Source organism: Carlito syrichta, unplaced genomic scaffold (genome assembly GCF_000164805.1).
Source record: "Carlito syrichta isolate Samal-C Ts95f unplaced genomic scaffold, Tarsius_syrichta-2.0.1 Scaffold91568, whole genome shotgun sequence".
Lineage (NCBI taxonomy): Eukaryota > Metazoa > Chordata > Mammalia > Primates > Tarsiidae > Carlito > Carlito syrichta.
The window spans coordinates 239,368-254,561 of record NW_007035664.1 but is presented as its reverse complement, the minus strand read 5'-3'; positions in this window follow the sequence as shown (position 1 = coordinate 254,561).

The following is a 15,194-nucleotide window of genomic DNA, read 5'->3' as shown; positions in this document are numbered from 1 at the left end:
ATAATATTGAGTGATCTCTCACAGAAACAAAGATCTGAGTATCACATGTTCTCACTCATAAGTGGACCTTGAACATCTATTGACAGAGGCAGGAAACTATGTGGGGGTAGGGAGAGGAAGGGAGGTGGGATTAACAGTAGTCAATATCTGTCTGGGGACGGGGAGACACCCCTTATCAACAAGGGTGCCTGAACGATGCATATTTATATACCTAACTCTTAACTGTACCCCACAATTTTAAAATAAAAAATATGTTTATAAAAAAAAGCCCTCTCTTGATCCCACTCCCCACTCCAAGACCCACGTCACTGCTCCCCTTCCCGGCCAAACTCCTTGGAGGAGTGCTTGATGCTCTCGTTTAGAGCTTCCCTGGTTTTGTCTGGAACCCACTTGTGACCCCATGGCTCCACGGAAGGTGCTCCTGCCACGGGTGCCAGGGCAACTCGGGGTCAGCTCTCCCTCCTTGTCCACATGACTTCTGTGGCATGTGACACTCGCTCCCCCGTCCTCTGAGATATCCTTGGTCTCTGGCACATCCCACTGGGTGTTTTCCCCTTACTCTGCTCCTTCTTGGTCTCTCTCCCAGGCTCTTCTGAATCTCCCCACCCTCTCAACATCAGTGCCTCCAGACTCAAATCAAGGACTTCTTCTCTTCATCTACACTAACTCCTGGGAAATTCCCACCCATGGCTTTGAATCCACATGTGCCCTGAGGGCTCCCAAATCTGCATTTACAGCTGGGTCCCTTCCTCTGAACTCCAAATCTGTATATTCAGCTATCCCCTTCTCATCTTCCCTAAATGTCTAATGACATCTCAAACTTAACATGCCCCAAACTGAATTATGGGCACACACGTACTCCATAGACTGACTCCAACCACAGCCTCTGTCACTTTTGGCAGTTTCATCCATTCATCTGAATGTGGAGGTGAAAGAAAACCAAAAAAAAAAAAAACTAAAACAACAACAAAAAAAACATGTGGTCACCCTGACTCCTGTCTCCCTCCTATCCTTCCCCTACTCCTCAGCAAATCCTGCAGGTCCACCTTCAAAATATATCCAGAAGTCCACCCCCTGCTGCTGACCACCTTCACTGGGACACTTAGTCCAGCTACCACCATTTCCCACCTGAAAATAAACTTTTTAAATCATACAACCTTTTTTCCAAGAATAACTCGATGCTGTGCTGGGGACTGTGGTCACTCCTAGCCAGCCTGTTTCTACACTTGCCACTTTCCAGGTTATTCTCAATAGATCGGCAGAGCGATTCTTTTAAAAAGCAAGTCGGGCCAGGCACGGTTTCATGCCTATAATTCCAGCACTTGAATCCCATTGCCTGAGCCCATGGATTCTAGACCAGCCCGAGCAACTTGGCGAGACCTCATCTTTACAATAAATCAAAAAATTAGCTGGGCATGGTGGCACGTGCCTGTAGTTCCAGCTACTTGGAAGACTAAGGCTGAAGGATCACCTGAGCCCAGCAGGTTGAGGCTGCGGTGGCCATGAGCATGCCACTGCACTCCAGGTTGAGTGACAGAGTGAGACTCCAACTCAAAAAAAAAGTAAAAATAAAAACAGCAAGTCATACCATATTACTATATTCCTTATTCCTTCCAATGACTCCCGCTCAATCAGAATCCTTACCATGACTGCAATATCCAACACCAACTGGCCCTGTTCCCTTCCTCACCTCATCTCCCTTCCAGCCAGATGAACTCCTCACTGTTCCTCAAGATGCCAGGGTGATTCTGTCTCAGAACCTTTGCACTTGCCCGTCCCCCTGCCAAGTGTTTTCATCCCTATATCCTTGGGCTAACTCCCTCATCGCCAAGTCTTGACTTAAATGTTCCTTTTTTGGTCAGACTTTCTCTGACCTGTATAGTTAAAGTGGGGCATTCCCCACTTCTACTCCAGAAGTCTCTATTCCCCATTCTGTGTTTTATTTCTCTCCATAGCATCCACCATCTGCTGTTCTGTGTGTTTACTGGCTTGTCTGTCTGTCTCCCCCAACTAAAATGTAAGTTCCACGGGGTAGGACATTTTCATGGTTCTTTTCACTGTTATGTCCTCCGGCACCTACAACAGTGCCTGGCAAGTAACAGCAGGCCCTGGTACTACATTCATTGTTGAATGAATCAATAGATGGATGGGTAGATGAATGAATGACCAGGAACTGCCTTGCCTTTCTTGACTAATTCACACCCATAATGCGTCATTTGTGACTTCCAGTTTTTGTTTAAAGTGAGGTGAGAACCTAAGACACTTATAAAAGTAATGAGGACAAAATCTTTCTATACATTTATGATCTGTGCTTCCTACAAATTTTTGATTTTCCCACCCACATCTAGTGGGATGGCAATTTTTGAGCAAATTACTATAAGGTTTTCTAATCATATATTTTGTTTTCCATGAATAGCTCTATGCTATGACATGGGTTTTGGTAAAATTTAATTAAATCATGCGATGTAAATAAATGCAACGGCCATAACAGGCTTGGGAACAAGCACAAGTGATCTTTGGCAGCATGTAACTTGAGTGCTGGGAATCGGGTTACAGGCTCTCCCGAAAGTGGGGACAAGATTTCCAGAGGCAGTGAAGAGCTTCTGTCAATATGGGGGCTGGCTAAAGTCAACTGAATCTCAACTGTGCTTCGCTTGAGCCACACTGGGTGTTCTAACAAAAGTTCAGAGGAGCGCTGGTCCCACCCGGCTCTTCCAGGCCCTGTGTGTTACAAAGTGTTCTCTTAGTTCTTTCTTAGGCAACAGTGAATGCCCTGGACTTCATGACCCAGTGGCGGAGACCTCTGTGTTTCTTTCACCAAATGCCGGTGTCCGTGACCTTCTGATGTAGGTAGCTGGATCACATCCCACAGCTCTGACTCATGAGGATGATGAGGAAACCTCCGAGGAGAGCGACCCTGTGCAGCAGATCCAGTTTTTGGCCCAACATAGCCCAGTCAAGTGCACAGGCACCATGAAATCCATCAGCGTTTAAGCTCCAAGGAGATGGAGATTCATTATTTTGAGCAAAAGAAAGAAGCTACACAAGGAAAATCTCCTGCTGCCATATATCTTGGGGGACTCTACTAGAGGGACCTCCCCGCCTTTGGAGATGTCAGATGTTAGGAGACAGAATTAAAGCTGGTACCACAGAAAGAGTGTATTTTCAGGTCTAAATATTGAGAACAATATTTAGTCAAAGACGGCCTGTGTGGACTCAGATCTTTGGTGTGTATGCCAGTATAGGCTGGGGAGGAGACGATGTAATTCCACCGATACCCCTGAATTAATAAACTATGCTATACTGAACTTCCAGCACACAAAATTTCATTCTGGTCTGTATAGTGTGTTGATCGACTTTCATTATGCATTCTTAACCTTAAGGATCAGCCCCTGAAGCAATAACCCTGACTATAATTACCTGTCATTATCCTTTCAACTTGATTTTAACTGATCATTTACTTATCAGAGATACTCACTATTCAGTTGCCAGCAAAGAACTACTCCAATATTCACATTTTACATCAAGAAGTCATGAGTTAGGGTCACATAAAGGGGGGACCCCCCAAAAATCTGAAATTATCTTTTGGAGGACAGGCTTCCCCACTAGGTAAGTGTTCTAGGAACCCGTTGGCAATGTATACCAGCTAGCTTTGTTGTAAGAGGCTGTGTTTGGCTTCAGTAATTTTTTTGGAGATTCTTTCAATGTGTTTTCCCATTTTACGACCGGTGGTTTATGAGCATACCTGCCCACATCGTGCTGAGTGTTCAGAAGTTTTTTACTAAAACCAGCATGGTCCCCGTGTCCCACCTTCCTTATTCACTCGATCTCACCCCGAGTGACTTTTTTTCTGTTTCCCCAATGAAAAAAGCCCTTAAAGGTAAATGCTTTGCTGATGTGGAAGAGGTGAAACAAAAAAACTAAAAGGCATCAAAACTGACATGTTCAAAACTGTTTTGAGCAATGAAAAAGGCATCTCGATAGGCATATTGCATCAAACGGAGAGTACATTGAAGGTGACTGAAGTTTAAACATGTAAGAATACATAATTTTTTATAAAGTCTGGGTTTTTTGGGGGTCCCCTCGTAAGTAGCTCACCAAAGTGGAGTGGTTTGGAGTCTGTTAACCCGCAGTATTCCACAAACACTGAGTACCTATTATGCTTAGTGCTACAGTAGGTGCTGGGGGCTCATGGTGAACACACACAAGGCACTGTTCTACACCAACCATGTCTGAGTTAATGACCAAAGTTCATATATCCTCCTCAAAAACATACATAAAGAGCAACAGGCAAGTTGATGAACACCAAATCCCATCTCACTTCTGACACTCAGAAATGTAACCAAGTCTTGAACTGCCCTGACTCATCTGTCACTGAGTTGTCATTACAATTAAGGAAAACAATCACTGAAAGTATTCTGAGAATTGCAAGCTATAAATGTGTTCAAAGAGGTTGTAAATAAGCAAAGGAAAAGATCTTAAAATTAAAATTGGAAGCAAATTCAGTGATGAGATGGGTGATACCATGACATTTATTAATTTCTTTTCTCTTAATACTCAAAGGGAAACTCTGAAGTTTTGGTAAGACTAATTTAAGAAGCTGATAAAAGTGAAGATTTCAAAGTCCCACCCCCAGAAATTATGGTCTAGTAGGTCTGAAACTTTTAATAAATCACCCAAGGTGATTTTTGATGCAGGTAGTGCACTGACCAAATATCCTGGTGAAATAATCCAAACTAGGGCCCTTGTCACACACCCGGGAACACAGGAAGAAAAGGGCACATTCTCAGGCTGTAATTAACACGACCATACACACCAAACCTGCAAAATACTCACCCCTCTCAGCCCATCACATGCCATACACAACTCAGAACATCACCTTTAAAAAACGCCAGCTGTTAGCAGGCCCTTGTGGGCTGTATCTGCAATTTTAAAAAGTATTTTAAAAAGATTTAAACCTATTATTCATTATAGTGATAAAATAATTCAGCATAGCATATATTCAACTCCAGTATCTGATACCAGTTTATTGAGGTCAATCTACATGAAGGCAAATTTACCACAGATTTGTTTTCACTAAATTCACTTGTAAAATTCAATCAGACTCCTAAAATAAGAGTAAAGACAGTAAGAGTATAAAACTCACACCTGTAAACATATACATTGGCTGTCAGAAAATTCAGAAGAAATACCAGAGTAATATACTAAACCCAGAAGAGAAATCCAGCTCAGGGGCAGTTTCATCACTGTCTGTAGCAGGTCATGAGATGGATGAGCTGCAGGCATTTCCATGAGTTTATGAGTTATAGACCGGGTCTCTAAAGCTACCAAGCATCAACCACTTGGCACCAAATAGAATATTTATTCTAAACATAGACTAAAGCAGGAATCCCCAACCTCTGGACCATGGTACCCACCGTGGCCTGTCAGGAACTGGGCCACGCAGCAGGAGATGAGCAGCAGGCTAGTGAGCAAAGCTTCATCTGTATTTACAGCCACTCCCCATTGCTCCCATTACTGCCTGAGCTCCATTTCCTGTCAGATCGGCAATGACATTAGATTCTCACTGGAGCATGAACTCTATTGTGAACTGCGCATGCGAGGGATCTAGGTTGCATGCTCCTTAAGATCATCTAATGCCTGATGATCTCAGGTGGAGCTGAGGCGGTGATGCTAGCGCTGGGGAGTGGCTGCAAATATAGATTAACATTAGCAGTGAGGTTTGACTACACAGAGACCATAATAAATCAATTGATTGCAGACTCATATCAAAACCCTATGAGTTAATGGCAAGTGAGTCTATGTGCTTCAAAAGTACAGCTGCATCTGGTGGCAGACTTTAAGTCAGAATATAACACTTACCTTAGTCGGCACATGGCCCGCCCATCATTTTGTTTACCATTTCTGTCCACGCCTTTTTTTTTAATGGTGAGTTATATAATTATTTCATTATAATTAGTGTAATAACAATAGAAATAAAGTACACAATAAATACTGTGTGCTTGAATTATCCTGAGAGCCAGGGTCTCTCTTCTACTTCCTTACGCCCTGGTCCGTGGAAAAACTATCTTCCACAGAGTGGTCCCTGATGCCAAAAAGGTTGGGGACCCAGGACTAAAGAACGTAGGATGGTCAAGACAAGGACTCTATTCTGTTTCAGAATGAAGTTTCTTCAGCTGGCAACAAACCTTCGCTGAGAAAAAGACTGATTGCACTTCCACCCAAAGTTTCACTCCATTCTCTCAACACATCATTTATTTAACTCATGTAATCTTGGAGTTGAAAAGGAAAAAAGCAGTCTGTTACATGTGTCCGTTACACTTAGTACTCTCCTATCTAGGTCACTTGTCTAGCACTGAACCAAGAGCCAAGACCTATTGTCAACAAGAAAGCAAATCATGTCTGAAAATTCACATTCTGGTATTAAAGCACTTGGCTTACACAGATGTCCTTGTGACATCTCCTAGGGCCTACCACATCTTTGTTTATATACAATGTTAACAGGATCACTATCAAGCCTCCTAGCTCATTGACAATTCACAGAAGCAAATCTGAAGGATGCCAGGGGGTGTAGACAACACCCATGAATGACAGATGAAAAAGTCTGTCATTCTCAAAGTACACCCTTCTCAGAGAAAGGTCACACCTCAAGCTTCTGGGTCCTCCGAAATAAGGAAAATTAAGGAAAGATATCATTGAAATGTCCTTTATGCCTGAATCATCAGGGCATCACTTTTCCATGATGAAGTATTAATTGATGGTCACCTTGAACTTTTCAAGGAAAGGTGAAATTAAGTCCAGTGTAGTTTGAAAAAAGCAGGAAAGTCGCAGATACAGGGAGATCGCAGGAAGCAAATACCTGGAGCTACAGAACCACCCACTCTCCTGCGTTCAAGGCAGGTGTGGGCACTTGGCCAGTGCTCTTCCTCTGAGCGTGAACTGGTTCTATGCTGCACCCCGGGCAGCTGCTCCCCACACACAGAGGGAAACCTAGTCATCAACCGTGGCTTAGGAAGACTTCCATGAAAATAGAAAAAAGACAGTTGGCACCAGGGAGCAAAGTTCATCCATCCTCTGGACAGGTCAGTGTCTAGATCCACACATTCCCCAACAAGCTGGGTAATGAAGTGTCACAGCAAGTCAACAAACACACCGGGCCTGGCTGCAACCCTTCCCAGGCCAAGAACATGCAACGGTGACCAGTCCTGAGAAGGACCAAGACATGTAATCACCGCTAGCTGATTTTAGGTCCTGCAACACAGCTGATGCTTCCTGTCCACAGTTGGGCTGGTGCTTATTAATAAGTCACATCTCTGCATTTCAACAGAGATGCCACTAGGAAGGAACAGGGCTGTGACCCTTCTACTTCCTCATTTTCAGGCCTGCAGACAGGAGGCAGAAGAGATTCATGATTGACAGGCAGCCTGGACTTGATTCCCGGCTCCACCTCTGACTGTAACTTCAGGTAAACAGCTTGACTTCTCTGTGCCTCACTGTCCCCATCTATAAGATGGGAGAACACAAATGTATCTACTTCATAGAGCTGAAGAGTAAATGGGGTAATACATGTAAAGCCCTTTAAACAGTAGCCAGCACACATATTCACAGCCATTATTCTTACCTTCTTATGACTCCTTCAGTGAATCAAGGTTCTTTTGGTTTTTATGGTTTTAGAGCTAATGGGATGTTTCCTTCTGGACTTACCTTTTAAAAATTTACACTGGGTTTTGAAATTCAAGACCAAGAGAAATAGAAAATCATATGGAGGGGAAATAAAATAAGAATGAGTCCTCTTTTCTCTCACTTTGTCTTGAAAAGTGACTTCCTGTCTTACAGCTCACTTCTTGAGTTCTGATGGGCAGGAGGCACTTGCCACAGAAGAGAAGCATTTCTGGTCTGTATCGTTACAGCTCTGGCCTGGCTGAGACCCAGCGAAGACCCCGGTGCCACCAGCAGCAGAACCAGATGTGTTAGTAGCCCCTTGAGAGCTTCCTCTCTGGGCAGAGGCAAGAGAGGATGAGGGGATGTCCCAACTGCTGCCCCTCATGCTGTTGTGAGGTCTTCTATGTAGCCCATCAGCGTGGAACACCAGCCACAACTTTCATCAGATTCAAACCGAATTTAGAGAGGACACTTTTCAATATTATAACAAGGATGACAGCCACTAACGTCGATAGCACTTACTATGGCGGACAGCACCTGTGGTCCTCACAGGCGCAAGCTGTCTCCACAGCGATCCTTTGTGGTCAGACTGATAATCGCCATTATACAGAAAGAAAAACAGGGGCTCAGGGAGGTAAAGAAACTCGTACAGATTAGGGCTAAGTGGTAAAGCCAGAATCCAAATATTTTATTCATTCAACAAATATTGATTGAGGAACTACTACATGCCAGGTACCATTCTAGATACTGGAAAAAAAGCAGTGAACAAAACAAAATTTCCGCCTGGGGAGATTTCTCACCCAAGGAGGAGACACACAGTAAGTAAACAACATAACAAATTTGTAACAGAAAGCAGGGAAGGTTGAAGAGACATGAAGAACAGGAAAACACAGTAAAAGGAGGGATGAGGGGCAGATCGGGTGGTGAGGGAAGCCTTCTTGGAGGAGGTGACAGCAGATCGGTTGCTCCGGGTCCATAGCCATTACCCTTGCCTGTCATGAAATCACGTGAAACCTCAAAACCAGGCCAGGGCAGCTGCACCCCACCACCTCTTTCATGGAAAGCTGATAGCCACCAGCAAGTGTGAAGTTTGAATTTCCATGCTTGCATCATCAGAGCAAGCCAGCCTGAACCAAAGCTCCACCCGACAGACTCTGGCCCTCCCATCAGGGGCTTGGGTCTCCCGGGAGGCCAGGCATTGAGTGCACCCTGCACATCTCTGTACCCTCGGTGTACCTGGCTCGGTCACATCACCCTTGCCTCGATGGCGAACACCACCCTAGAAGCCTCTGGGAGTCTTTAACATTCTGGCAGATGTTCCAGCCTCACCCAAGGCTGGAATCACCCACTCATGCAACTAATATAAACGGAGGTTTCTCCGTTTCCACAGAGGAAATTTTTTTCTTTTTTGGGACTCCTGAAAAAAAGTCTGAGTAGTTTCTTACAAGCCTCTTTTGCAAGTGCAAGTTCTTCAGTGATCATAACTGTCCAAGTTCACCACCACCCACTCACAGCCCCTCTATACCCGGTGCGGTTTACTAGGTCCCGGTGGGCTCTTCCGTGGCACCTTCCTACGACTGTCACTGTACGGATTTGAGCAGCTGACACTGAATACGTGCCACCACAGCCATCAGCCACTGAAGCCTTACTGGGAATATACACCCTCTTCTTGAATACTCATGGCCATCCTGGGGGGCGGGCCGCATACTTCACAGTAGGCCAGGAGGCTGGGGCTCAGCCAGCGACATGCCCCTCCCTCCCGGTTAAATGGGACTCAGGGAATGAAAACACCCACGTGTAGGAGTTCAAAACCACTGCTTCCTCCCACTACGCTGCACAACCACTCTGCAACCAAACTGCTCTCTGGGCAATAACATTAGCACATGTATTTGGGAGACGATAGTTATGTGAATGCAAGTCTCTAAAGTCCAAGGTACAATTAATTGGGTGGTTTCACACTGCAGTTGAGCTCGGCTCTGAAATCAGATGGCTGGGTTTGAGGTCCCCACTTACAGTTGTGGGACTTAATTCAAGTGATATTGCCTCAGACTCAGATGATTTATCTTTTAAATATATTTTTGTAAAGACTGGGGTCTCACTATGCTGCCCAGGCTGGTCTTGAACTCCTGAGCTCAAACAACCCTCCGCCTCAGCCTCAGCTTCCCATAGTGCTAGGAATACCACAGGCATGAGCCATCATGCCAGGCCTGATTCATCTGTTAAAAAAAGAGAACAGTATCTCCCTTGGGTTGTGAGAGAGCTCAAGTGAGCTAAGCCACGTAAAGCACTCAGGAGAGAGCCCTGCATGTAGGAACAGCCCGTGACATTTCAGGCGCATCTCACTCCCTCCATGGCGGTTGGCTACACCATGAGGGTTCCCTAAAAGTCCCAGGACAGGGGGCTGTTCTCTGGCCACCAGAGTGTCCACCGGATCTACAGCCAACACCATGAAGATACAGACTGACTGCTTAAAGATGTCTTCTGAACGGCTGACCAACTGAATCACTGCAGGAGTATGTTCTGAATTCACAAGTCCAATAATAGCTCGGAAAGAGAAGCCATCTGAAAATGTCCTAAACCCTAGCTGCGCTGGCAAGGATTGGATGCGAGTATAAAAAGCAAGTGAGGAGAGAATGTTACTGCAGGGAAAAACTGAATCCATATGAGTTTTAAGTAACTTCATGCCAATAAAAAATAATTTAAAATATTATACTTTGGGTAATAACTAAATACTAAAGCAAATTCAATTGCTATACATTGAAAAAAAAATTTTTTTTTTTTTTGAGTTGGAGTCTCACTTTGCCACTCAGGCTGGAGTGCAGTGGCATGCTCACAGCCACTGCAGCTTCAACCTGCTGGGCTCAGGTAAACCTTCCACCACAGTCTTCTAAGAAGCTGGGACTACAGGTGTGTGCCACCACGCAGGGCTAATTTTTTAATTGTAGAGATGAGGTCTCGCCATGTTGCCCAGGCAGGTTTCGAACTCCTGGGCTCAGGTGATCCTCTTGCCTTGGCCTCCCAAAGTGCTGGAATTACAGGCCTAAGCCGCCACCACGCCTGGCCTACTGAAATTCTAATTTTAAATTAAAAAAAATTAAAACTACCACAACTGTATCCTAAGGCCTAAACAGGCTTTTGTTATCAACTTGCCTGTACAACCAATTCCAGGTCTTTTTAAAAAAATGAGTCCTGTTTTAAAGATACATTTAGATTTAACACTAAGACTCAGTCGATATCTAAGGAGAGTTCCAGGCTCCTGTCTAAACACTAACAAGGAAATATTCTTAGCTTAACTATGTTCCAATTCAGAACACAAGCCTGTGCTCTAAAGTTCACCTGCAGCTTTTTCTTTTAATTCTTTTTTGAGTTGGAGTCTTACTCTGTCGCCCAGGCTGGAGTGCAGTGGCACACTCACGGCCACCGCAGCCTTAACTGGCTGGGCTCCGGTGATCCTTCTGCTTCAGCCTTTCATGTAGCTGGAACTACAGGCATGCACTTCCACACCCAGCTTATTTTTTGATTTATTGTAGAGACCGGGTCTCACCAAGTTGCCCAGGTGAGTCTTGAACCACTGAGCTCAGGCAACCCTCTAACCTTGGCCTCCCAAAGTGCTGGGATTACAGGCCTGAGCCACCATACCCAACCCCACCTGCAGCTTTCTATCATTGCTGAAATGGCCCTACAGGGCCTCTCCCCTCATTGAGTCACTCAGGTAGCACCTATCAATGGATGCTCAGAAGCATCGCTTCTCTTGCTGACTTCCCACTGTGGTTTACTGGCTGGACATAGGAAGGTACACTGAGGCATAACATGTTTATGTTCTTCAAAACATCTACCTGAATTTTGTATCTTTTGAGTCAGGGTCTCACTCTGTTACCCAGGCTTCAGTGCAGTGGCACGATCATGGCTCACCACAGCCTCCAAGTCCTGGGTTCAAGTAAGTCTTCTGTGTCAGCCTCCAGCATAGCTGGGACTACAGGTACATACCACCACACTTGGCTAATTTTTAATTTTTTTTTTTTTTGGCTGAGATGAGGTCTCACTATGCTGCCCAGGCTGTTCATATCACTTTGTAAAGGAGCTGGAAAGAAATCCAGCTGGCACAAGTGAGGCAGAAAATGCAAGCCTGTACAAATCCTATTACCCCCAACAGATCCACAAATTTACTCTAATAAAAGTATCTCCAAGCCCCTTTTAATGGCTCACAATTAAATGTCATTTTTGCAACTGCAAGTCATTTAATGCAGTCATGATGGTTTTTCCAATTCTTAATCCAGAAAACTAAATGAAATCTACACACACCCTCCAGGTTCTAATCCTGTACTTTATCAGTAGAATCATAAATAACCCTTTTGGTACAGAGCACACTATTTGCTGAGGTGGGAGATGGCCTACACTAAATTTCCTCCTGGGTGAATGACCAACAGGTCAAGAGTCTCCAGTGGGATCTGGGGAGACTCCCTGATGACCCCAGGCAACTTCTTTAGAATCATTTCCAAAACCAAAGGGTATTACTGTAACGAGCTTGGCTTCTGCTGCACAGTCAAGACGGCAGAGAATGCAGCAGATGGCTCTATAAAGCCAGTTTGATTGACCTGAACTGATTGCTGTTTGACGTGGGGAGTTTATTTCACAGCGAGTCAACCTAGTAGCCATTTAATAAGCAGTCTTGCTGCACAAGATTTCCTTACCCACAAAATGACGGTTTTATTAGTTCACTAACGCCGGAGAAGCTTTTAATAGAGAAGTTATGGAGGCCTGTTTTCTACATTTAGAAGAAATTCTTTAAAAAAAAACCCCAAAAAACCACAAAAGTGATCGCCAGGACAGTGTAGCTTGAAGGCAGTTCACACCCCAACTAGGTGCTTTAGAGCTGTCTGTATGCCCTTTGAAGAAAATCCTTTCCCTGGAGTCTGTCTCCCCATCTGTAAATAACACCCACCTTGTGGCCTCATTGTCAAGATCCAGGCTTTTTAAACGCTCAGCACAGTACCCAGCATGCAGCAGGGGCTGGAGAGCCATGCTGAGTTTTCCCCACAGCTTCTCAGATCACTGCCACCACCTCTCAGAGAGGAAGTGGCACAAAGATGGGAGAAAGGGAAGAACCGAAGTGATCCTCCAGGGGTGACAGCAAGGAGTGGGTATGGGGTGGCGGGCCTAGGGGAACACAGCTCCATAAAACCACCAAGGGGCAGTGTTAACGTTTTTGCCCTACGTGGCACCCACTCTAAAGCTCAAGCTGTGTTCAGCTCTTTGACATTCAATTTTTTTAAATTATTTTTTTGAGTCAGGGTCTCACTCTGTCACCCATGCTGGAATGCCATGGCACGATCACGGCTTACCACAGCCTCGACCTCCTGGGCTCAGGCAATCATTCCACCTCAACCTCCTGAGTAGCTGGGACTACTGGCACATGCCACCACGCCTAGTTTTTTATTTTATTTTTTTAAGAGATGAGTTCTTGCTATATTGCCCAGGCTAGTCTTGAACTCCTGGTCTCAAGCGATCCTCCCATCTTGGCTTCCCAAAGTGCTGAGGTTACAGGCGTGAGCCATCACACCCGACATTAGATGTTTTAATTTTGTCTAGAATCTTCATGGTCACAGAAATGTCATCACTACCACCAATCTGGATCTTGTTTCTATGGCTGTTTTTATCCCAAAGCACTGTGTATTCAAGGTCCTGCTTGTAAGGCAAATCCTGCGGGGAAAGGTCAAGGTGCTGGCAGGGAGGGGCCCAATGGGGCTTGGGTCTCTGAATAAATATAAGCAAGAAAGAAACTTCTCAACAGGGTGGTGGTTCCTTCACCCCTTGAGGCCTCCGACATCTTTCCACCAAGTACACATAAACTTTCTGCAGCCCAGGGCTCATGTACACCCCACTCCCAGAGCCACCCAGCCTTAGGAAACATGGAAAAACGAGTGCCACTTTGCAGGGTGACTATACGAGCGGCTTTGTGAGCGAGGCTCAAAGAACACACAGTCCTCTAGCAACTCAGAGCCACAAGTATCCATTATAATTTTCCAACGTAAATTCAGAATTCTCAAGTGTGCCTTGAATTTACCTGGGGGATTTGAAGTACAGACTACCCAGGTTCCACCCCTAAATGGCATAGTTGGAAAGCCTGAGTATAGGGCCTTGGACAAGTAGTTCTGTTTTGTGACAAGGTATCTCTCACCCAGGCTGGCATGAAGTGGCACAATCATAGCTCACTGTACACTTGAACCTCTGGGTCAAGTGATCTCCCGCCTCAGTCTCCCAAGAAGCTGGGACTACAGGCATGCACCACCACACCTGTTAACTTTCTTAAAACATTTTTTTGTAGAGCTAGGGTCTCACTGTGTTGGCCAGGCTGGTGTCAATCCTAGGCTCAAGCAAGCCTCCTGTCTTGGCCTCCCAAAGTGCAGGGATTACAGGCACGAGCCACTGCACCCAGCTTGAACAAGTAGTTTTGACAAACTCCTCAGATGAAGCTTTTAAAAACCACAGTGCTAGAGGGAAGGGCTTGGGGCTCCTCCCCTTCTGAAGTTCAGCAGAACGGCTTGTCTACACTTGGACACTTGTGAACACACCCTCAACAGCAGTGCTTTATCAAATCTTCACTGAGAGACAGCTCTCCAAGTGGCAGCTGCAAGGCTGGTGCCACCAGGAAGGAAAGAGGGCACGAATGCCGGGCCTGGACAGGCTGACAGAGAACGACAAACCATTCTCTGTAATGATCAGTCTAGTCTTTGGAGCACGTTAAAAGTGGCCTTTATATCCAAGTCAATCCTTTTTTTCATCCACTTGTGCTGTAATTCGTTTTCAAGGTAAATTGCCCTTTAAGAATTTTATTTTGGCTAGAAGTCAATGGGATATTCATTTTTCTATGAATAAAATATCAAATACATAAAAGGAGCTATACTTCTTAGTAGGGTCATTTTAACACATGTATTAAAAGCCTGCAGTTGTCTAGAGATACCAGTACTCAGATATTAAGCATCTCCTTGACCACCTAGCCTTAAGGGAATTGTAAGAGGAAGGTGGTTTTGAATATGAAGTATATAAAAAAGGGGGAAGAGCCACCACATGAATATAAGCTCTACAAGGGTCAGGATTTTGGCCCAATCTGTCCACTGATGTCTCCTAAGCACCTAGAACACAGCCTGGTGTATACTAAGTAGTCAATAAATTGAGGACATTCTATAAACTATCTTACTAGAAAGCACTTACAACCACCAAGTTACGACAGCAAGACTAGAATGGGCTTCATTATCAGGAGGAACACTGTGAGATGCTTCAAAATAGCAGCAAAGACAGAAGGCTTTAGTGATTATTAGCTTTTGATAATTAAATGCTTAATGCTATAAAGAGTAAGAGTAACCAAAACAGGGCAGCTCGTCCCTGGTGAGATGGATGTTACATGACTTCCTGGGGACTCCATTCAGTAAACACCCAGCAACACAGTGGAGATCAAGCCTTCATCCCACCTTTCCAGCCCAATGTGGGTGTCCGACAGTGTCCAGATCCAGTAAAAAATACCATCTAGAAGG